Source organism: Zingiber officinale, chromosome 6B (assembly GCF_018446385.1).
Source record: "Zingiber officinale cultivar Zhangliang chromosome 6B, Zo_v1.1, whole genome shotgun sequence".
Classification (NCBI taxonomy): Eukaryota; Viridiplantae; Streptophyta; class Magnoliopsida; order Zingiberales; family Zingiberaceae; genus Zingiber; species Zingiber officinale.
In genome coordinates, this window is record NC_055996.1 from 17445225 (window position 1) to 17471271 (window position 26047).

Below are 26047 nucleotides of genomic sequence, written 5' to 3' on the forward strand. Positions count from 1 at the left end.
ATAAGGCATAACATATCATATCATAAGCATAACATATCTTATTATGAGTATAGCATATCATATCATGAAGCATAGCATATCATAACATGGAACATAGCTTATCTCATAACATAAGGCATAACATATCATATCATAAGCATAACATATCTTATTATGAGTATAGCATATCATATCATGAAGCATAGCATATCATATCATGGAACATAGCTTATCTCATAACATAAGACATAACATATTATATCATGAACATGGAACTTAAACTAATCACTTATCAAAGACCATACATCATGAGTAAACATAAGCATGCTTAGTTAGATTCACTCTAGACCTATTTATCCATCTTGGCCGAACCCTACTAATTGGGTTTCCCATTTTGTTTCCACTATAAGAAGCATGAAACTAAAGCCACCTATAGATAAGTAACCATATATCATCAATGGGCATAAACAAGCATGGTTAGTTTACAAGACATGGCTCTAGGTCTCTACACTTGCTTGGCCGAGCCCTAAAGTGAAGTGCTAGGTTCCATTTGTGTAACATGTAGCATAAAACTTATCTAACCATAAAAGATCATGATTAGGTTTCAAAACTTTACCCTAGGCTTGGCATTCCTTCTTGGCCGAGACCTTCATTTAGGGTTTTAGGTTTTCTAATGCAACATGTAACATAGTGCTTTAACCTTACCATATACAAGATATCATACTTCATGAACAAGCATAAATAAGCATGATTGGGTTTCAAAACTCTACCCTAAGCTTGGTATTTCTTCTTGGTCGAGACCTTCATTTAGGGTTTTAGGTTTTCTAATGCAACATGTAACATAGTGCATTAACCTTACCATATACAAGATATCATACTTCATGAACAAGCATAAATAAGCATGATTGGGTTTCAAAACTCTACCCTAAGCTTGGTATTCCTTCTTGGCCGAGACCTTCATTAGGGTTTTAGGTTTTCTAATGCAACATGTAACATAGTGCTTTAACCTTACCATATACAAGATATCATACTTCATGAACAAGCATAAATAAGCATGATTGGGTTTCAAAACTCTACCCTAAGCTTGGTATCATGTCTTGGCCGAAACTTTACACTAAGGTTTCCATCATTTTTATTATCACATGAAGCATAAAACCTAAGCTATCAACATATAAAAATTTCATATATCATGAAGGAGCATAACAACATATTTTTTTCTCAAAATCTTGCCCTAAACTCTATGATTCATCTTGACCGAACCCTTAGATTAGGGTTTCTAATTCTTTTATTGACATATAAGGTCTTAAGACTTAAACTATCAACACATGAAAGATCCTACATCATGTAAGAGCATGGATAAGCATGATACCAAAAGAAACTTTGCTCTAGATCTTCCCCTTTTGTCTTGGCCGAAACCTCAAGATGAGGAGAATATATTTCTTTTTTTTTTTATACAACATGAAGCATAACTTGTAACTTGTAAATCCTAAGTGACTACCAATCTATCTTGTCAAAACTTTCAATGAATTTCATAAGGTTTCAAAAGCGTTTTCATACAACACAATCGAAACTACTTGTACTGCAGTGAGGGGATACTCACATCCTTCGCTTGATTTCCTTAGGGAAGTAACCTTGATTTGTGGAGCTTTCCTAGAGGGAAGCTTTCCTTTGCTTGGGTTCGGCAATGGTGAGGGGAAGTGTTCTTGGTCACGGTGAGAAGGAGGAGGAAGGGAGGAAGAGAGAAAAAAAATGAATTCTCTTCTTAAATTTCTCCTTTTATTCTACATGAGTGGAGGAAGGGAAATTACATTTTTCCTTCCCCTTTCTTTTACTCACTCTAAATGAAAAGAAGAAGCAAGACTCATCTTTTCATTTGAGAGGACGAAGGCAACTCCAATTTCTCCTTCTAAGTGAAGAGAGTCTTCACTTCCTTACCTTTAACTATGATTTCCCTCTCCTTTCTAACAATAATTACTCTTGGTCTATTGGTTAACACATACATGTATCTAGTAAGAGATTCAAGGTTCAAACCTTGATCATCTCTTTTTAGTTCTCTTATTTTATTGTTTTTTTTTTTTTTGAAATTTTCACATATAAGGCCTATTTATTTTTATTCATGATAAAAATATCTAAAATCTTGCTAAGTACCCTATGGGTGTTACAGTCCCCCATACCTCATAAAAGTTCGTCCTCGAACTTAAAATAGTTTCGGGTGCTTTTGTCTATGACTTCTTGTTGAGTGCATCCGCTACTTTGTTCGCTTTTTCCGGATGATAAAAGATCTCGCAGTCATAGTCCTTGACAAGCTCATGTCATCTTCGTTGTCTCATGTTCAGGTCCTTCTGTGTGAAGAAGTATTTCAGACTCTGGTGATCTGTATAAATCTTACACTGTGCCCCGTATAGATAATGTCTTCATATCTTAAGAGCAAAGACCACGGCTGCTAGCTCTAAATCGTGTGTGGGGTAATTTTTCTCATGTTCCTTGAGTTGCCTGGAGGCATAAGCAATGACTTTGCCATTCTGCATGAGTACAGCTCCGAGTCCTGATTTAGAAGCGTCGTTGTACATATCAAATCCCTCATTGCCTTCCGGAAGAGTAAGAATTGGAGCACTGGTCAGTCTCCTTTTCAGTTCTGTGAAACTCTTCTCGCAGTCATCTGTCCATTCGTACTTCTTATTTTTCCGAGTGAGGGCTGTCATCGGCGCTGCGATTTTGGAGAAACCCTCTACAAACTTCCGGTAATAACCTGCTAGTCCGAGGAAACTCCTGATTTCGCTGACATTCCTTGGCCTATTCCAGTTACTGACGGCCTCAATCTTGATTGGGTCTACCATTACTCCATCCCTAGAGATAACATGACCCAAAAACGATACTTGGTCGAGCCAAAATTCGCATTTGGAGAATTTTGCATACAGTTGCTTTTCTCGAAGAATTTGTAATACTATTTCCAGATGTTTGGCATGCTCTGCCTGGGTTCTCGAATAGATGAGAATATCATCGATAAAAACTATCACAAATTCGTCGAGATATGTTGAGAACACCTGATTCATCAGGTCCATGAATAGAGCAGGAGCATTTGTTACTCCGAAGGGCATTACTACGAATTCATAATGCCCGTATCTTGTCCGGAACACCGTCTTCGGTATATCATCTTGTTTCACCTTTACTTGATGATAGCCGGATCGTAAATCTATCTTAGAGAAGACGGTGGCACCCTTCAACTGATCAAACAGGTCGTCAATTCGTGGTAAAGGATATCTGTTCTTGATTATAACCTTATTTAGCGCTCGATAGTCTATGCACATTCGCATAGACCCATCTTTCTTTTTAACAAACAGTACCGGAGCTCCCCATGGAGAGTGACTAGGGTGGATAAGTCCCTTGTCGAATAACTCCCGTAGTTGTTCTTGAAGTTCCTTCAATTCAGCCGGTGTCATACGGTAAGGTGCTTTAGAAATAGGCTTCGTACCAAGAATCAATTCAATCTCAAACTCAATTTCTCGGTCAGGTGCTAACCCTGGTAGTTCATCAGGAAATACCTCTGGGTAATTGCATACGACTTTGACATCTTCCAGCTTCAGTTCGCCTGCCTGATTTGTATCAACCACATGAGCTAGAAACCCAGTGCATCCATTGTCTAACATCTTTTTTGCCTTCAAAGTTGATAAAAACTTTTTAACTTCTTTCTTGGTTTCTCCGATAAATTCGAAAGTCGGTTCTGCTTCAGGCCGAAAAATTACTTTTCTATTACGGCATTCTATTGCAGCACCATACTTGCTCAAGAAGTCCATGCCCAATATAATATCATAATCTTGCATATCAAGCACTATCAAGTCGCAGTAGAGTTCTCTGTCTGCGATCCTGATGGGTGTGGCTCGCAGCATATGAGTGGATGGCATCACCTCTCCCGGAGGTAAAGTTGTTAGAAACTTGCAATCTAAGACTTGGGATGGTATGTCTATCTTCTTTGTGAAAGGTGTAGAGATAAACGAGTGTGTTGCCCCAGTGTCAAATAATACAGTAGCATGCTGACTGAAAATAAATATCTGACCTGTGACAGCAGTAGAAGAATTCGCCACTTCTTCCTTGGTGAGGGAGAAAATTTGGGCATTCATCGTCACTGGCGGAGCTTCCAATCTCCCTTGACTTATCTGAGGGCCTTCTAATGCAGCTTGCATCATGTGCAGCTGTGGAAGCACACCTTTGTTTTGGACATGCGGTGGAGGGGGTGCCTGAATCTGAGTAGGACAGTTCCGAGCCATATGCCCTTCCATTCCACAGTTGTAGCATCTATTTGTGCCTATCCGACATATTCCCGGGTGCTTCTTTCCGCAGGTGGTACATTGAGGAAACATGAGTTGTTTGCTTGCTAGTCCACCCTTGGAGTCAGTCCATTGCTTCCGCTTGCCACTGTGATTTCCTTTCCAGTTGGTTCGGTTATTCTGAGATTTTTGTCCTCCCGGCTGAGTTTGACTCTTGTCATCGCTCATTGCTTTCTGATAGTGTTCGGTGATCAGAGCACTACTGATTAATTCTTCGGCAGTCTGCGGTCTATTAACTCCGCCGGCCACATTCAGAGCTATCTCAGGTCTAAACATTTTCAGCATAAGTCTGACCCTTTCTCTTTCAGTGCTGACCAATTCTGGACATAAGCGCGCTAAACGGTTGAATTTCTTGACCGCTTCATTAACTGACAGATCGCCTTGTCGGAACTCGGTGAACTCATCATAATGCCTGTTTGTCACCCTCATATAGAAGAATTCCTCGAAAAATTCTGTCTCAAAGTCTGTCCATCTCATCTGATTTATTTGTCGTTTTGCTTTGACTCGGTCCCACCATATTCTGGCATCGCCCGTAAGGCAGAACGACGCGCATTTGACTTTCTCGTGCTCAGGCCAATCCAGTAACTCCACTATGCTCTCCACAGTCTTGAACCAGGACTGTGCGTCCCATGATTCACAGTTACCGGAGAAAGCTTCCGGCCTCAGTCTCTGCCCTGGTAGTTCATCGGTCAGTATTTATCTCGATCACACTCATGACCTCGCATGGCTGTCATTCTCTCGATTACCCAATGTAGATTTTTAGATTGCTAGGTCGACATTATTCGATTGCCCGGTTGTGATTTACTATTGCTCGGTCAACATGTTCTCGGTCGCACATTTGATACCACTCGCCCATCGTCTTTCGACCCGCTCACCATTTTCGATTGCCAGGTCAGCATTTTTCGACTGCCAGGATATCATTTTTTGATTGCCAGGTCAGCATTCTCCCTATTGCCCAGTCGGCATTGTTCGATTTCCCAGTCACAATTTACTGTCGCTCAGTCAACATTTTCTCGATCGCGCACTCGACATCGCTTGCTCGTCGTCTTTCCACCACCTCGACATTCTCCCTATTGCCCAGTCGGCATTGTTTGATTGCTCTGTCGCGATTTACTGTTGCTCAGTCAGCATTTTCTCGATCACACGCTCGACATTGCTTGCTCGTCGTCTTTTCACCACCTCGGCATTCTCCCTATTACCCGGTCGACATTTTTCGGTCACCCGGACGTGGTTTATTGTCACTCAATCATGCGCTCAATACCGCTCGTCTAGCATCTCTCTACCCCGATCGGCGTTGTCCCTATTGCCCGGTCGTCATTATTCAGTCGCCTGGTCACGATTTATTATCGCTTGGTTGACATCCACTCGGTTACTCACTCGTATCGCTCAGCCACCTACCCAACATTCTCACAATCACCTGGTCTGCATGTGCTTAGCCGCCTGCTCTGTCCCGTCTAACCTTCTTCTTGGTATCATTCGGTCTTCTTTGTCATTCGATCGATCGCTTGTTGGGTGGGTGCTTGGTACTATTTCTTACATCGCTCAGCTCGACATTCCTTACATTGCTCAGCTTGGAACGCCTTTATCCGATTGATCACCCCTTAAGCATTCACTTGGTCCTCTGCTCGGTTTTCTATTCCCAGTATAGCTCGGTATCTCGCTTGCCACTCGGTCGACAATCGTTTGAGTTATCGCTCGCTTGGTATTTTCTTTTGTCGCTCGGTTGGCATTGGTTTTTCTCGTCACTCTACTAGGCGCTAACTGACATGGCATGACAAGCCCAGCAATCTAATTCTGCAGTCAGTAGCGATTCCGCTTTATGCGAGGCTTGGTCTAGTCAGTCAGACTTACGCCTCCTTCGACTAGACTTGAGGGGGAGACTTGTGATACGGGTATGGTTTAAGGGCAGAGGAGGAATAAGGAAGTGGAGGAGGAGCATTCTGGGCATTTCACTATTAGGGCATTAAGGGGAGGAGCAATGCACATGGGAAAAAGGGGGCTTTTCTTCATGTTCGCACCGCCACCGCCACAGCCAAGGGACAGACGCTGCAATCCCCATTCAGCGCCGCCTTGTCGGAGGCTCTCGCCGTCGCCTTGCTGTAAACCTCATATTCTGCTCTCTCTCGCTTCTTCCTCTCTCTCGGCTACATTTTGGGTGCCACCATAGGTGGAACGCGAGCTCCGCTGGAACCCATCAACTGACGCTGGCGGCCGCTTCCCTTCTTCTCTTTGCGCCACCGCCATCTCGCGGAACTACGCGAGGACATCGTCGTCCCTTCCTCTTTCTTCTGTGACTAGGTTGCCGCTGACGACTGCTCGTCGTCTCCCTTGCTGCTCGTCGCATGCTACGTCGTCGCTTCCCCGCTCGAGTATAGCCGCCTCTACTACCGAACAGGACAGGCCTTCGGATGCTGACGCTACCTCCCTCGTCCCTCGAAGCACGTCGCTGATCCCTCACGTGAATACCACCTCCTTTACTCCATCTCTAGTTGGTCGACTGTACATCTTCCCTTCTCTTCTTTCCGGCATCCACAGCTACCCGCCGGTAGCCTCCTCTCCGCTGTTCATGGCCAGACAATGACGCTGCCTCCCCCTCTGTGCGCCGACAGTCCATGCATCACCTCCCTTCTCTCGGCACGTCGGCAGCCTGTGCATCGCCGCAGCAGCCACACCGTCAGATCCAACCACTCAACACTCACATCTCTCGGAGTTCTTAGTCGCTATTGCTATCCCCAACCTTTGTGCCATTATTGTGTTCCAACCTTTGCGCCAATCCGGCTTGTGCATTGTGTTCCAACCTACTCGTTGATCTCATCTGTTTGTTATGTCTTGGCCTGCATGCTGCTATTATCCCCCGGTCTACGTGTCACAATTATCTCTCGACATGTGTGCCGCTATTATCTCCCGGCCTGCATGCCGCTATTATCTCTCGATCTGCATGTCGTCTTTTGGATCCAGGTCACATTCGACTTTGTGCTACCAGACTCAGCTCCACATTCGACTCTCGTTCATCTACTCTTCCGAGTCGTGACAACTCGAACAGCATCCCATCCGAGGGCGCCCCCTGGGCCATGGTACGTTCTCTGTACTCACTCCATATTCATATCATTATTACGCGTCTTAATCTGTTACTTATATATTCGTTAGATCTGCTTCGAGCATCAGGGTATCAGGGACCGGGGCGACTCGGTCACTAGTTGCAGGTAGCGTTGACTAGATAACTTCTGAAGACTTGGTCAACATAGAAGTCATCTCAGCATACCCCCCTCTGGGACATCGCGACTCCATCAACATTCCATCCACCTTACCCGTCAGTCCATCTGACTCAGATTCCGGACATGATCACCAAGCAAATGTCCATTTGGATTTGCTACTTTGGCTGTTAGTGAAAGAACTCTACTTGAATCTAAAATAACAAAAACTTTCCATATACAGTTTATAACTACAACACTTCAAAGGTATGTGCTAATTTTTGTTTGTTGTTTGTATGTACAATCTCGGATTGATCTCACTATTTTCCTTCTATATTATTGTGTTATACAAGGAAATAACAGAAGTTGATGTACATCCAAGATCATCAGCTTCTTTCTACTAACAAAGCAATTTCTTTTGGTTCAGATTGTTCTAAAGGATCGTGGTGTGTTTTCACCCATAAAGAACAAGAATTAAGGCTCACCAAGTTGCATTAGAATAGCTTTTAGAATAGCATTGAGAAAGAGAGATCGATTGATGGCCAATAGTCAGGCTACACAATGTAAACTTGATTCAACCAACTACGACATTTCCAAATTCCTGATAGGGGATATATTATATTGCAAGAATTTGAAGGATGTAATCAACATTGAAGATGTGCAAGAGTTATGATGATCAATATGAAATGAATACAAAAAGCACGTGAAACATTGAATATATTTGTCTCGTCCACTAAGTTGCACACGTGACAAATACAGGGGCAGAGATCTAAGAAATAGCACTACACATATCATACTTGAATTATCCATTTCTAGTACCTATGTTGAGTATCTGGTACTCTAACATTAACACGGGGTAGGACGCCGAACCACTAAGATCATATGTAAACTAAAAACTCAGATACAGAGATGGACAACTATATCAATATTTGTGTTGAATATTTGTAACAAATTAGAGTAATATCGCGTACATGGTATAATGTCACCTGATGCAGTGATAAGGAGTCAGCCTGGTATGAATCAATTGTCAAGGTGAAGGTTAAAGTTAAAGGTCAAAGTCAAGGTGGACAATGCTCAACCGGTGTGAGGTGTTGCGGCCGATCGGAGGCATCACTGTCCGGTCGACCAGATGGTAGGCCAGATAAGACCTCAATTATTTGACCCTCCAAATGAGTCAGGAGCTCATGCCTAACAGGCTAGTAATACAGGCCGATCGGGTTGTCCGACCAGCTCTGGATGCGGTGTTGGTAATATGAGTTGATTGGGTCGTCCGACCGGCTCTGGGTGCAGTGTTGGCATTATACTCATAACGGACCGCCCATCCGGCACAAGGAATAACGCTACACAGGAAGGAAAGGCAATTAATAAGGGGAAGAGAAAGCAAATGAGAACACGACAGCTATTAAATATGTAGAAGACAAGACGAAGATGTCTTCTAATTGTCATTAAACTACACCATAAATAGGGGAAGACGAAAGGTCACCCAGAAAGGTATAAAAGGGTCTACAGGTATGAGGAATAGGCAAGAAAAATATTTCTGAGTTCTACGATTCTCTACTTTCTTACTCTCCTCCCCTATTCTAACTTGAGTATCGGAGGGCCAACGCTAGGTACCCCTTCCCTGGTCTTGGGTTTGTTTTGCAAGATCATCAAAGTCTTCTTCCTGTCAGTGGTCACCCCATTCCCGGCTTTCCAGCTTCCTTCATTCGGACAGGATCAATTTGACGCCATTTGTGGGAACGTTGTCTGTATCTGAATAAGAAGATGGAAGACACTGGACAACTCACAACAGTGACACTGACGCAAGAGGAACTCGATACACTAATACAAGCTCGAGCTATGAAAATATTGGAGCAACAGCAACGGGTGATGGCTGATCGGCCAACGCATGAGCCTGTCGCCTTTGTAGCAGGTCGACAAACTGAAAGAGAAAAAGAAGATCAAGCGGATCAATTTTCCACTCGAGAGCGGAATAGAAGACCGATCGGCTCCGAGGACATCTGCAATGCGCCAATTCCCTTCAACCGAGCACTGTCATGGGCTCCCGCAGCAGAGAGAGACCGAGCAAATAGAGACCGGGGATCATCCTCGGATGAGGCACCTGTACGGGATGAATGAAAGGGAAAAGCACCTAGGGAAGATGACTCACCCGAGCGGGTCAATCAACAATTTTCGGAGGGAATCCTGAGTGACCCCCTGCCGAAGCACTATACCCCGTTAATGATTGGAGAGTATAACGGAACAACCGATCCCGACGACTGATGTGAGCTCGAGTGTCGTGCTACGGAAGCTTATCAAATTACAATTAAGTTATTGAACCCCTCTACACTAAAGTAGTATAGATATGACTCGGGTCATCTCCCAAAGAATGTAACGATAGGATGACAACTTCAGAATTGGTTATGACTTTTGGATTTTTGATATGAAACTGGGGGTTTGAGTTTTGAATTTTGAGTCTATGGAATGAAGAGTAATGTAAGTACAAAATCTAGTCTTAATGAATAAAAGACATCCTATCTATCCATTAGTAGTGATCTCATAGCGCATTATCACTCTACGCTACGATTCACCATTAATGAAATTAAACTAAGGAATGAAATAGCAAAGCATTAAATGAATCTAACCTAGTAAATGAAAGACGATGCAAATAAGAAAACCTAGTCTAACTTAAATTATGATTGCAAGGAAATTAAAGACAACATAAAGTAAGCAACTAAAGAAATTAAGCATAGAACGTAATCTAACCTTATCTAATTGCAATTAAATAAATAGATAAACATAAGAGAACCATGCAACATTCAATTAACAAAGCATTGCAAGAATCTAAGCTAAGAAACTGCTAAACTAGGATGAAAAAGATGGTTGGGGCATTTCAACGAACACTTGGTGAGCATTAAGTAAACTAAGCAAAGTACATGCAAAAATTAACACATAGGGAATCAAATCAATACAAGCATTTAATCTCACTTAACAAACATTAACAATCAATTCAAACAAAATAACTATGCCAAAGAGGGCTGCTGCCAAAATCTGATGTAGAGGACGTGCTGCTCGGACTCACCAGAATGAGAAGAGGTGGCTGTGAAAAGGTGGACCGTCGGCCTCGAGATCAAGATGGAGAAGAGAGGAGTGGTGGTGTGCTGGTGTCGCATGAAGATGCCTGTGGATGTTGTCGCGTGCCCTAACCTTCCACGAGAGAAGAAGTCGCGAGGAGAAGATGGGGAGAAGGTTGGGTTATGGATGGCTGGCCGACGATGATGGATGAGCAGAGGTGGCTGCCGGCCGTTGGTGAAGGAGGAAGAAGAAGTGGTGGTGGCTTCCAAGTTCCATGCGATCCCCCCTTTTTCCACTTCCTGTCAGCGTGAGAGAAGAGAGGAGCAAATCTTGATCATAGTCGTCTGATCTTGTCTGAGAGCCAGTGAGATGAAGTGTTGGGTGACGATGAGCGATGACAAGTAATGAACCTGATGCCGACGAACAGGGGAGGATCCGCGAAAACCACTGTGGACCTCACAAACGCCTAAATATAAAGCAATAAACCCAAGAAAACCAAAGTGGATCTATGAATAATACCTCGTAGAAAAGAACTCCGGCGAGGTGCCTCCATGGATCAACAAAGACTCGACGATCCAATAGGTGATCTCCTCTCCCTGTGCACAATGAGACCAACCAACAAAGCGTTAGTGACCTAAGACCGGAGTGGGAATCCCTGGCTAGGCCCTCCGATGCTCAAGTTAGTCTCCAATGAGAAGTAGAAGAAATAGTGTGTAAGAGGATGAAAATTAGGGTTTGCCCCTGATGCAATGAGTATGTTTACGTACCTGGCCAGTGGAGAGGATTCTCCTTTTTATTCCACCTCATCTAACCTCCACAGCCATGAGGTGGACCCCGATTTATTAAAGTTTGTTAAGAGATGACATAAGCCAGAACTGCAATAATAGTTTAAGGGATCTTTTTCTTACCCCAGATGTACCTTCTTTGTCGTTTAGCATACCTGCGGAGAGTTCTAGAAGCTATTTGCTGTCAAATTAATTAAGTTGTCATATGATCACATATTGTTATGGTTACCTGTTACATACACTTGGTTAGTCACATAAGTACGTTCTGTATATATGAGGAATATCTTCTGTTTGTACTAGTCTTGGCCGATATTTTATACTCGATCAGTCATTTATACCCGACCAGAACTTTATTATTATAAATATGTCAAAAATAGTGCAAGGTTAAAGACCTTTATGCTTGGTCTAATCTTCATACTCGGTCGGTCTATTAAGCACGACCGAACCTACCTTATCGACCGAAGTTGATCAGTTGGGCATATATAAGCCTTCTCGCCTGACCAACCCTTCCTCGGTCGGCCTTGTCTACTGAGCTTATATGCTCAGTCGGCTTATCACGTTCGACTTATCTTTATCTGCCGATCCTATATGCTCGATCGGTCTCTTACATTCGGTCAGTCTTTTCTTACCGAGCGCATGTGCTCGGACGGTCTATTGAGTTCGACCGGTCATATCTTACCGACCAGAGTTAATTAGTTGGGTGTATATAAGCCTTTTTGCCTGGCCAACCCTTCCTCGGTCGGCCTTTGTCTACCAAGTTTATATGCTCGGTCAGCTTATCACGTTTGACTGATTTTTATCTGCTCATCCTATATGCTCGATCGGTCTCTTGCTGAGACGGTCTATTGAGTTTGACCAGTCATATCTTGCTGACCAGAGTTAATCAGTTGGGTGTATATAAGCCTTTTCGCCCGGCCAACCCTTCCTCGGTAGGCCTTTGTCTACCGAGCTTATATGCTCGGTCGGCTTATCACATTCGACCGATCTTTATCTGCCGAGCCTATATGCTCGATCGTTCTCTTACATCCGGTCGGTTTTTTCTTACCGAGCGCATGTGCTCGGACGGTCTATTGATTTCGACCGATCATATCTTACCAACCGTTCCTCGGTCTGCCTTTGTCTGCCATACGTGTATTTGGTCAACCTTTTACAAGCGGCCCCTCATCTCGCCCTTTTCATTCTTCATTGTCCTTGTTGCTCCCTTTCCTTCTCCTGCAAAGGGTCCACGCATCATAACCCATATCACCGTCCAAGAAAAGGGATCTAAAATATGACCGTCTATTTTTAGCTGAGGGTTATCCGTTGGATCTTAATGATGAAGAGATGAGTGGTCCAGATCAGATTAATTGAGGTTGTCTTCTTGCTTTAATCCAATGGTCCATACTATTTCATATCTGAATCAAGGGTTGGATGGCTTCGATATGAATGAAAGAGCAAAAATCTCTCTAGATTTGGATCAACGGTTCATGTTGATTCAGCTTGATCTCCTCCATTTGAGATCCAAATCACGCCAAATTCGATTCGACTTGACCATAATTCGTGGCTCTTTGGATTTCCTACAAATACATATTAAAAATATGAGAATTAATTCCACAATTGTAGGAAATTTATAATAAAGTCTAAAATAGTTTTCTACTTGCAAATCATGATATAAACACAATAATAAGCATGCGAGAAGGTGAAAATGTTAAGTATAAGAGCAAAAAATAATGCATAAAGATGATAGTTATCAATGACCACTTGGCCAAGTTTGACAACGTGACCACCCTTTATCAGTATACGGATTAGGTGAAATGTAGAGTCTAAGGGGTTTAATCGAGCCGAGCCGAGCCGAACTTTTGGATGTTTGAGTTTGGCTCGTTTATAATCGAGCCGAGCTTGAGCTTTATTTAATGAATATATTCATGGCTCATGAGCTTATTCGAGCTTTTATCGAGTCTAAACGAGCTTAATAAATATAAATTATAAATTTAAATATTCATTAAAAACTAAATTATATATTTTAAAAAAATTATAATATTCTTGTTATAATTTATAATTTTATTCTAATAGATAAATTTAATATATTTGTCTATGTTTTTCATAAGTAAAGTGTAAAATCTATAAATTCAATATCAAAACTATTATTTTTTTATTTAAAAGTTGATTTATGAGCTTAACGAACATGTTCACGAGCTAACGAGTCGAATATTATAAAGCTTGAGCTTAGTTTATTTATCTTAACGAGCCTCATTAAACGAGCTCAAACAAACTTTTATCGAATTGAGCTTCGAATAGCTCACGAGCGGCTTGGCTCATTTACACCCCTAAGAGTCTTCCTTACTACTCTGTCTGGATCGGCACAACGGTGGTTCAAACAGTTGCTGAACATCTCTATCTACAGCTTCAAGGATTTCTAAGCGGCATTTCTACACCACTTTGCTATAGCCATCACCACAAGAAGACTAGTGTAAATCTATTCTCGCTAAAGCAAGGGCCTTGAGAGGCCCTAAGGGCCTATATCCAACGCTTTAATCAGGTGGCGATGGATATTTCGACGGTCTCCTCAATGTACTAGTGAACGCCTTCACTCAAGGGCTCACCGAGGGAGAGTTCTTTCGATCACTTATTCGGTGACCGCCCAAGGACTTTGGGCACCTCCAAAAGAAGGCCAATGAGTACATTAATGTGGAAGAAGCCCAGGCAGCAAGGAATAAAGAGACGACTGCCGATCCCACAGCAGCATCTAAGCGGCGTAAATCAAGCACTCATCAACCACCAAAAGGGCCATGGACAGGAGCTCCTTCACACTAGGACCCTAAGCCACATGCTGTACATCAGGTGGTGGCTACTCATCTAGGAGACAAGAGGTGGGCGTCTATGTTTTGCACATTCCATCGATCATCAAACGCATAACACCAAGGACTGCTATGACTTGGCAGATGGCAGATCGATTCTGTGTGGATACCACAGACGATTGGTACCTCCCGATCGACATCACCGAAGCTGATCTACAGAACGAAGGAATTCGGGGAGGGTGATCAGATCACATCATCACTAACCACAAAGGGACCGAATCCATGTCCGAGTGTCTGCTGAACGGACTAGGCCATCCACAAGGGAAGAAGAGAATCGAAGTAATGCTGCTCGGGGAGAAATAGGAATCATCGTCGGTGGGTCGACCGGCAGAGATTCCAACCGAGCCAGGAAATCGCATGCACGGTGGCTTGAGATCCATGTTGTTGGCTGCAGTAAGGACAAAGCTAAGGGACCCGAGATTAGCTTCGGGCCTAAGGATTTGGAGGTAGTGAAAGTCCCCCATGATAATGTATTAATCATACGAGCGGTAATTGCCAACTATACAGTACATCGCACTTTTATTGATATAGGAAGCTCGGTAAATATCATATAAAGGAAGGCATTCGATCAATTGCAAATTGATTGGAGTGAACTGCGATCGATGTCAACTCTGCTCTACAGCTTCACAGGCAATGAGGTGTTGCTGATCGGCCAGATCAAGTTAGTCATCTCACTCGGAGAAGAGCCCTTGAAGCAGACAAGGACCACAAATTTCATAGTGGTAGATGCGCCCTCGGCCTACAACGTCATTTTGGGTCGACCGACCCTCAATGAGTTCCGAGCGGTGGTGTCCACCTTCTTTCAAAAGATCAAATTTTCGATGGATAGTAAGGTAGGGGAAGTCAAAGGAGATCAGTTAGTCGCTCGACGTTGTTACGTCGAGATGGTTAGAACGGAAGCACGAGCCACTCAGAAGATCCCACGCTTGGAGGTGAATGTCATTGTCAAACCCCCCCCCCCCTCACACTGGTGTATGAAGAAAAAGAAGAAGTTCAGATCCACCCTGACCGCCTGGAAGTAGCCACTTTCATTATTGTCGATCTGGAGGCCGAGAAAAAGGCGGGGCTGGTATCTTTCCTTAGACAGAACCATGATGTGTTCGCTTGGTTGACACACGAGCTTCCCAATATCTCGCCGAGTATGGCCTAGCATGAACTACACGTCCGACCAGATGCTCAGCCTGTCAAATAAAAGAAAAGGGACTTCAGCGTGGAGCAGAACTTGGTCATCCGAGCAGAGATAGAGAAATTGTTGGAGGCCGACCACATACGAGAGGTACAATTTCCGAGCTGGCTTTCTAATATTGTACTGGTCTCCAAGCCGGACAACAAATGAAGGGTCTACATAGACTTCAGTGACCTGAATAAAACATGCCCGAAGGATTTCTATCCGCTACCCCAGATAGACCAGATGGTGGACTCTATAGCCGGCTGTGAGCTAATCTGCATGCTCGATGCATATCAAGGTTATCACCAAGTGTCACTCGCCATGAGAAGATCAAGAAATGGCCAGCTTTATCATGACCGACGGAACATTCTGCTATAATGTCATGTCGTTCGGACTAAAGAACGTCGGTGCCACCTACTAGAGGCTCATGAACAAGGTGTTCCGATAGCAGATCGGCCAAAACATAGAGGTATATGTCGACGATATACTAATAAAATCTCCAAGGGCTATTGATCATTGCGTAGACATCAAGGAGGCCTGTCAAACTCTGAGGGCTTATGGAATAAGCCTGAACCTGAAAAAATGCCTATTCGACACTAAGGGCGGTCGATTTCTAGGATACATCATCACCGAGTGGGGGATCAAGGCGAATCCAAGAAAGGTCAAAGCTTTGTAAGATATGCCACCACCACGCAACTTGAAAGAAACCCAACGGCTGACCAGGCATATTATCGCTCTGTCAAGATTCATATCCAAATCATCCGATCGGAGCTTACTGTTCTTCAAGGTGTTGTGTCGGGCAACAAAATTCAAGTGGGATGCCGAGTGCGATCAAGCGTTTGAAGAACTCAAAGACTATCTCAACTCCTTGCCTATACTAGCTAAACCGAGCGCAGGAGAGTCGCTCTGGATTTATCTGTCATCCACCAAAAATCTGATCGACTCATTATTAGTTAAGAAGAAGGGACAAGATCAACAACCCGTGTATTTTTTAAGCCATATATTAAAAGACGTTGAATCCCGCTACACTGGTCTGGAAAAATTAGCTTACGAGTTGGTACTAGCCGCTAAGAGACTCCGCCCCTATTTCCTCTCCCATCCAATCGTGGTGATGACCAACAGTACCTTGGGAAGAGTCTTCCTCAACCTAGAAGTGTCTAGTCGGTTGATCAAGTGGACCACTGAGCTAAGTGAGTTCGACATCCAATACCAACCCCAAATGGCGATAAAATCTCAAGCCTTAGCTGATTTTGTCACAGAAGTCCGGAGTGACAAGCTAGAGGCAACCTAGAGAATATATGTTGATGACTCTTCCACTCGACAAGGTAGCAGGATTGGCATCCTTCTCATTTCTCCAAGAGAAGATCGAATACAACTGTCTATTCAACTAGATTATCGTGCCACCAATAACAAAGTCGAATATGAAGCCTTGATAGCCAGCTTGCAAGCAGTGTGACATGTCGGGGCCACAAGATTCTTCATCCACTCGGACTCCCAGTTGGCCACCCAGCAACTATCAAAAACGTTCGAGATTAGTAATCCTTAACTCAAGTTATATGCAGAAGCCTTCGAGAGATTGAAGACAAAATTCCAAGCAGTCACTATACAGAAGATCCCCCCATCGGGCAATCAAGTAGCAGATAAACTGGCTAAATTAGCTAGTTCATTATCACCGGTCCTGTTAAGTCAACCGATCGAACAGGTTTCCTTAGTAGCGCATATTGACTGGATGGAGAGAGTTGTCTTTCCGAGCGAATAGAGAACCACGCTAATCGAATTTCTCTTATCGAGAAGTACGCTAGCCAACTAGGAAGCAGCGCGTCAATTAAAGAAGAGGGTTGGGCAGTTCACCTTGGTCAGAGATCAGCTGTGTAAAAGAGCTTTCTCTAGGCCCTTGCTCAAGTGTGTGGGACCAGAGGACGCAGTGTACATCTTGCAAGAAGTTCACCAAGGCTCCTGCGGAAGCCATCCGGGTGGCCGATCGCTAGCTTGGAAGATCTCCTGGCCGAGTACTTCTGGCCAACTCTTCAAGAGGATGTCGCGCAGATGACAGCCACCTGCCTGCCCTGCCAACAGTATTACAATCTTTTGCACCGACTGACCGAAGAGATGAAGTCATCCACAATAGCTTGCCCGTTCGACCAGTGAGGTATGGACATAGTGGGACCATTTCCCATGGCAATGGTCAGCAAAAGTTCTTACTCGTTGTTGTGGACTATTTTTTAAAATGGGTGGAGGCGGAATCCTTGGCCAAGATAAGTGAGCAGATGGTCATCAAGTTCATCTAGCAGAACATCATTTATCGATTCATCATCCCTTGTCGGCTTGTCTCGGATAACGGGAGCCAATTTGTAGGTCAAAAGCTCAGGGAATGGTGCGAAGGCTATGACATCTAGCAGGCCTTCACCTCAGTTTCCTAGCTCCAGATCAACTACTAGGCAGAGGTTGCAAACAGGGAGATCCTCAAAGGTTTACGAACTCGACACGACCACGCAGGGGGTAGCTGGGTCGATCAGCTCTCAAGTGTCTTGTGGGCACTCCGTACAACTCCAATGGAGGCAATTAGCATAACATCATTCCAGCTGGTGTATGGAGGAGAAGCTATGATTCCTGTAGAGGTAAGAGTGGAATCCGACCAGGTGCGACTCTACGATGAGGAAAACGGTGAGTGAAGATTAATGGAGCTCGACCTAGTGGATGAGGTGCAGGATAAAGCAATCGTTCGATTAATGGCCTATCGACAACGGATGAGGTAGAATTACAACAGGAGGGTGATCCCAAGGTCCTTCCAAGTCGGCGATCTGGTGTGGAAGAAAATCAAGCCGGTCGGTGATGTCACCAAGCTCGAATCACCATGGGCGGGACCATACAAGGTCATGCAGAAACTTCACTCGGGGGCATACTACTTAGAGGACGAAAATGGAAAATGGCTCGATCGGCCATGGAGTGCAACTCATCTCCAATCCTACTGACCCGGATGAGAGGTGCGCAAGTGAACATGAATGTATTTTTTGTATATATGTGCTAGTTGTAGGACAGACATGAAATAAAAAACAAAGTTCTCCGGACGATTTAGCAGATCGACAAAGATAAAAAGTTGAGCGATGACTATAAACCCCTGCCTATGTCAACGGTCGAGCGGTGACCTTAAACCCTTATCATCATCAGCGGTCGAGTGGTGATCTTAAACCCTTGTCGACATCAGCGGTTGAGCGGCAACATTAAACCGTTATCGTCATCAGCGATCGAGCGACAACCTTAAACCCTTGTCGACATCAGCGGTCAGCGGCAGCCTTATACCTTTGTCGTCATCAGCGGTCGAGCGACGACCTTAAACCCTTGTCGTCATCAGCGATCAAGCAACGACCTTAAACCCTTGTCATCATCAATGGTCGAGCGGCGACCTTAAACCCTTGTAGTCATCAGCGATCGAGCGGTGACCTTAAACCCTTATCGTCATCAGTGGTCGAGCAGCGACCTTAAACCCTTGCCATCATCAGTGGTCGAGGAGCGACGACCTTAAATCCTTGTCATCATCAGCGGTCAAACGGCAACCTTAAACCCTTGTCGTCGTCACCGGTCGAGCAACGACCTTAAACCCTTGTCGACATCAGCGGTTAAGCGGCGACCTTAAACCCTTGTCGTCATCTGTAGTCGAGCGACGACCTTAAACCTTTATATACGTTAACGGTCGAGTGGCAACCTTAAACCCCTATCTAATGTCAACGATCGAGCGGCGACCTTAAACTCCTATCTACAGTTGAGCGATGACCTTAAACCCCTATCTACGTCAACGGTCGAGCGGCGACCTTAAATCCCTATCTACGTCAATGGTTGAGCGGCGACCTTAACTCCTCATCTACGTGAAGTCTTTTAACCTCGAAAATAGAACGGGCAAGTAGATAAATCATTGTTGATCGGATCAAAAGAAACACAAGGTCGAGTGAAATTAAAATATGAAAAAATAAAGGCTAGCCGGACGGACAAGCATACATTGACACTTAAGAGGCAAAACATGATCAAGTGGCTCACTCCAGACAATCTAATACATCGTCAGGAAGCAACGCAGTCAGCTGATCCCAATTGATGACCTTGCTTGATACAGCGGAAAGGAGATAATCGTCTTCCTGGAGTTGGCTGAACGTCCCTTCGATCGTTAGGTCAAACAGACGAAGAGCCTGATTAGCGACCTTGTCATTAAAAGCATCCAAACGAATGTAGGCTTGTTTCATAAGATCAAACCTACTCGACTCAGCTCCTTGATAAGTCTCTAGGGCCACCTGGGTGGCCACCAGTTCTACCTTCAATTTGGTCAGCTCCTCATCCCTGACGTCGAGTTGGGCCTTTGTTGTAGTCTGCTCGGCCAGTCGTCCATCCCGCTCGGCTTACAGTGTGGTCTTAACCTCTTTTAGGTTTTCGGTCAACACCTTGAACTCCTTTTTTTTAATCTCTTAGTCCTCGATGGCCCAGAGCTTCCTGGTGTTAGCCAACTCAGCTTCATCTTAGAAGAGCTAACCTATTTCTCTAGTCGAGCCAGTTGGGTAGTCTACTCAGAGTTTTTCTTTTTTCGGCCTTCAGCTACTCGGAACTTATACCCAAATCATCTCTTAATTGAGCCAATTCGGCATTCAGTTGTTCCAACTGCGCCTGGGAAGGTGTTGCCTGGCCGCTCAGAGCGCACAACTTTTTAACTTCCTCCTCCAAAAAGGTGAGTCGCTGGCACATGGCTAAGCTCTCCACCCAGTACTACAGAAAGTGAAGGCATTTATTAAGAGCCGAGTGGCAACAATAATAAAGACAAAGTACTTACCCCAGAAGACATCTAGGTATGGCTATCAGCGAGCACCCCCGGGGGCATGACCGTCGCACGGGCATGAGCGTAGGCCCAGATTTGTGCAAGTGGCCCCCGAATTATTATTTGATTCTCCGGAGCTCGGGACTTAGCACTTGCAATTTCACACCACTCATCCGTGGGCAGGTGGATGAATGCAGTTATGTGGCACTAGCCACTCAGAACAACAAGGGTCGAGGTTGCCCTACCAGTTGACTGGACGTTTGCGCCAACCGAAAGAAAGATTTCTGAATCTTTGGTGGTATAAAGGACATGGGCAGTGTAGTGATTGTCCCTTGGGGCAGCTCGGATAAGGATGTCATGCAATCGGATGAAGGAAAAGTATGTGTGGAGGCCATCGCTTGCTCGGGCACTGGCATGGAGGTTGCGGCCTGCTCGGATGTAGGATGTGGATTGGTCCTGGACGAAATCTGTGAAGTTAATGCAGTAGAGCGGGAGGTCATCTCTGTTTGGCGTCCCTTTCAGCTTATTAACGGCTCCCCAGAAGAGGTTGATTTAGAGCCCTCGCCTACGACAATTACTGGAGGATGCTCTAGTGGAGGACTCACTACAACAGTTGCCTCATCGCCAATCGTATGGCTGGCTACTCTGCTTTCTTGGGCTGCGGCCTCCACGCTCTCCCCAAGCGGGTCTTCGTGTGAGCTGATTGGCGACAGACCACGGCTCTCCAACTCAGCTATGGTCGCCGCGTTGATCTCAGCGTCCACGAGCTTGGCTTTGCCGGCCAAACGAGCATGCAACATGACTTCAGTTGTGAAAGAAAGGAAGAAATAAGTTAGATTCAAAATTTAAGCCAAGAAAGAGCGTACCTAGGCTGCATGGGAGCCTTGTGCGGATCAGGCTCAGACCGAACACGTATAGGACACCCTCCAGCAGCAACTTGTGTATATGATACTTCTGACCGGCCAAACAAGAAGTTGCATGAAGGTAGTCCGAGCGGCTATTGTATTTCTTGAGTTTTGGAGGATTCAGCGCCTCTATTTGCCATCTGGTTGGGAAGTCCGGCCGCTCGGGAAAGCGAACAAAAAAGTAATATTCCTTCCAATGTTTATTGGAGGATGACATCTTATCAAAAAAAATAAGACCCAGGCTTGGAAGAGAAAAGTCTCCGGCTCGGACAACTTGGAATAGTAAAAATAATGGAAGATCCAAGGAGTAAGGGGAATGTCGTGCAAGCGGAATAGAACAACGACCCCACATAGCAGCCGAAAGGAGTTCGACACCAATTGATGTAAGGAAATATGAAAATATTTACAAACTGCCGAGAAAAAAAGGTGGATCGGGAACTGCAGACCGGCGGTAAATTGGTTCCGAAGGTGACTCTTTCGGATGATCAAAAGTTGAAGGTGTTGGATAGCGTTGGTGGTCAGCTATCGAAGGGTTGAATAGCCCTGCACAAATTAAAAGCAAAAACCCTTCTCGGACTTTTAAAATAACATTTGCATATAATTAAAGAAAGAACTAAAAAGTAGAGGCACAGGAATTTTTACTTGGTTACAACCGGGGAGGTTGTTAATCCAAGGAATGAATCACACTAGTATCTCCTTCAGGCGAGAAACCTCTTACAGCAATGACGTACAAGAAATGAGAAGCTAAACTAGACAAGAGAAGTGCACAAGTGTAGAATTTGCAATTGCTTGTTCTAATTAGCTTCTTGGACCAAGGCTATATTTATAGCCTTGGTCGGGGCACCTGGAAGCGTTCCAAGCACCTAGAAGGGGATAAACTTTATCCTTTCGCATAGATCGAGTTTGACCGCGATCTAGATAAAATCTAGGTCCGGGCGCCCGGACCAAGAAAGTCAATAATGTTGACTTTTTCGATCCCAGTCCTCTGCTCCGGTTCAGCTTGCCTCGGTCTGGGTCTTCCGCTTTGGCTCCGCTTGCTTGGGTAATCTCGACCATCCGGAATAGGGCTCACCCGAACCTAACTTCCGGCCTTCTCCAGTAACCTTCCGCTCTAGCTTCTCGTCCCTCGGAAACACCGCGTGCCTCCTTCTCGTCCGCCCGCGTACTCTTCTGCAACACCTCATCCCTCGGACGCATCGAGCCCGTCGACTCTCTCCCGTGTCGTTCTTCTCCCTAGCTGCATCTTTTACTCGACCCCCTATGCTCCTATGCTTCTGCACACGTAGACACAAGGTTAAAACACCACAGGACCTAACTTAACTTGTTGATCACATCAAAACAACCTTGGGGTTCTAACAATCTCCCCTCTTTTGATGTGAGCAACCTAAGTTAAGATAGGGTAAATAGACTAAAAGTAAAACAATTAATATTGCAATAACATGCAAAAAATAAAAAATTGTAATCTACCTTCCCCTAGACTTAACCTTTGGTATCGACAAACGTCATATATAACAAGGCAGACTATAAAGTCAATTACTAGGTATGCAATAATTTATGTGGAGGGATGTGAGTGATGTAGATAAATCTATCTCTTCCATATGATGAAGTCCCTTGATGAAGTAGGACTACTAAAATGCAAGGTCATACTCAATAAGTTAATATGAGATATTGAGCTCATTTGGTTAAGTCTACATGGAGATCAAGAAACATAAAGATTGATAAGAGGATGACACGGTTTATACCTCATAAATTAATCTAGATATCGAGGATAGAAGGATTGAGTTATACAAGATAATAGACACAGATAGGTTAGGTCAAATCTCGACATTCTAGTCACTTGGGTAGCAATGATGCATTGCTAGATGTCATGTTGGTGCAATAACTCCTGGGTCAGGTTGACCAGGTTGACTAAGCTTGAGTCGGCTCAAACTTGAGTCTTGATGTTTGGATTTCGATGTTTGACAATACATGGAGATTGCAGATACAATCGTCCGATTGGAGAGATTGTTGATATAATTCTCCTCTGATCAAGAGCTGATCAGTTTGATATGAAGAAGAGTCCAGTAGGTCAAGGTTGACTGGATACTTGACTGGGAAAGTCCTAACTGGATGTTAGGCAAGGGAAAATCCTGGTGAGTGAAGCTAGGTGAAAGACCTAGTAAGTGAAGCTAGGCAATTGGAGAATCCTAGTGAGTGAAGCCAGGTGAAAGACCTAGTGAGTGAAGTTGGACAGGTGAAAGTCCCAGTGAGTAAAGCCAGGCGATGGGAAAATCTTGGTGATTGAAGCCAAGTGAAAACTTTAGTGAGTGAAGTTAGGTGAAAGTCCTGGTGAATGAAGTCGAGCAGTGTGAAAATCCTAGTGAGTGAAGGCAGGAAAAAATCCTAGTGAGTGAAGCTAGGTGAAAGTCCTAGTGAGTGAAGCCAGGCAGATGGAAAGCCCTAGTAAGTGAAGCTAGGTAGATGGAAAGACTTGGTGACTGAAGCCAGACACGTGGAGATCCAGGTGGGTCAAGGTTGACTAGACACCATGTGTTAGGAAGCCTAAGTAGGTCAAAGGATTGACCAGATACTTGGCACGAGGAAACCAAATGGGTCAAGGGTGACCAGACATCATGTGGAAGTCCTAGTGGGTCATGGAGGACCGGACACTTGGCATAAGATGGTAAGTTCAAGTGGGTCAAGATTGACCGAACACTTGGCATGAGGAGAAAAGTCCAAGTGGGTCAAAGAATGATTGACTAGACACTTGGCGAATAAGTCCCAGCATGTCAAGGTTAGCTGCCTGCTATGCACAAGGAGTCCCAACAGGTCACGGTTGACCGGATATTGGGCTTGGAGCATCTTAGACTTGACTCGGGCAAGATAGGGTTGGTCAATTTGATCAAGTGATCAAATTGGACCGAGCCCAATCGATCAGCTGATCGATTGGGCACAGTGCTGCGACAAATGGCAGCCCAATCGATCAGCCGATTGATTGGGAGCAATTCTCGAGGGCACAGAAGCTTCCCCAATCGATCAGCCGATCGATTGGGCTCCCCAATCGATTGGGGCCAGGTTTCTCATGCAGATGAGAGAGAACAGAAGAAGGTTGAATCGATCAGCCGATCGATTAGGAGATGACCGTTGCGCAGAATAAAGTCATTGGCGAGCATCTTCCTCAGCAGATCTTCCTCTCCACTTCTTATGATCACTCTCAACTATTCACGCTAGTTCTTGAAGCTTTCTTGGAGCAAAGTGTTGCTCCACTTCCAAGATCAAAAGGCGTTCCACACAAGAAGAAGCTAGGGTTTGAGTTTCATGTTATAAATCTAGTAAGATTTTACTTGTATTTGCTTCCCCTTTATTTCTTCTAGTATTGAGAGTTTGTACAAAGTTTCTCCGCCTTCAGTTGTTACTGAGGAGTGTTTTATTAGTTGATAAGTGAGTGAGGGTTGTATCCTTGGATTAGTCACCTCTTCTTGAGGTGGATACTAAGTAAATCCTAGTGTTAGCATTGTGAGTGTGTTTTGTGTGTATTTCCACTGCATATCATCATCATCAAAGCAAGACAATGGAGCACGACGAGCTATTCACCCCCCCCCTTCTAGCACAAATTGACCCTAACAAGTGGTCTCAAAGAGAGGTCGTTCTTCATCAGAATCATCGTCGGAAGGGGCAAGAAGCTAGAGGGTGAAGAAGTTGAAGCAATTTCATCAAGTTGAAGACTTCATCAAAGGCTCAGCTTCAAGATGGGCTTGGCTTCGACACAAGGGTGCCTCTACCATTCACGATGATGAGCTTCGATTCTTGAAAATCAAGGATAAAAAATTTTCTTATGATGGACATAGAGCAATGATTTGCTCTAATGGATAGCTTTGAAGCTCCAACAAATTCAAAAGGCAAAATTCTCAAGAAGAGTAAGTGGAGCCAATAGTAAATCCAAAGATGTGTGGCCAATGATAAAGTGACCAAACTATTGATCAATCTATTGCCAAGTAACATCTTGGAGCAAATTGGAGAATTTGAAGATGCCAAGGAGCTATGGAGCAAATTGGCTAAAATCCATGAGGTTCCCTCCACTGTACCAAATCAAGAGAAATCGAAAGAGGGCAACTCATTGGATTAAGACCAAGAGGAAGAGGACTCGGAAGTTGAGAGATGCTCAACATCTGAAGAAGAAGTCCAAGAAGCTTCATCTTTAAAAGAATGCTACGTAAAGAGAAAAGAGGGAGCATACTCTTTGTTCCATGTACAAGATGAAGATGAAGATGTCTCCACCTCTAGGATTGAGGGGGAGCGACATTTGGTGACACCGGACCAAGAAGAAGGAGAGGCTTCTACTTCCGGGTCAAGTGAAGAAGAAGAAGATGGTGCCACCTCCACAAATCAAGAAAAATTAAATAGAGGATCAAGTGTCATCCCTACACGTGAAGTTATAATAATTTCAATTAAAAATAAAAAAACATATTATATATTTTGAGTGTAGGGAAAAAAGGCATTATAAGAGCAAATGTCCAAAGTTGACCAAGAAAAAGAGTCGACCGTCATTAAAGGGCAAGGAGAAGCCCAAGGAGACCGCCCTCATAATAAAAAAGAGCAAGGAACACATTGTGTGTTTCTTGTGCAAGCAAAATGGACACTATCGAAGCCAATGTCCAAAGGGAAAGAAGTCGATTGATGTGGTCGCGATTGTCATTCACTCACATCAAATTTATTAATTTCACTTCAACCGAACCCCTTAACCTACACTAAGTAGTATAGTAGAGGACCGGGTCGTCTCTCACGTGGAACAAGTGATAGGACATTTGTTTTCAGACAAGATCGAACCAAGGGGTTTGTTTGGGGGTTTTGTTCTCTAAACCTAATGCAATAATTGAAATCCTAACTAACTAACAAAGATGAACCTATAGCGCAGTGTCACTCTACGCTACAAGCTACACCTTCTACAGGCATAACCAACAAGTCTAACAGATAGCAAAATAAGCATAACTGAAACTAACCTACAATTCTATCTAGCCATTGAAGAACA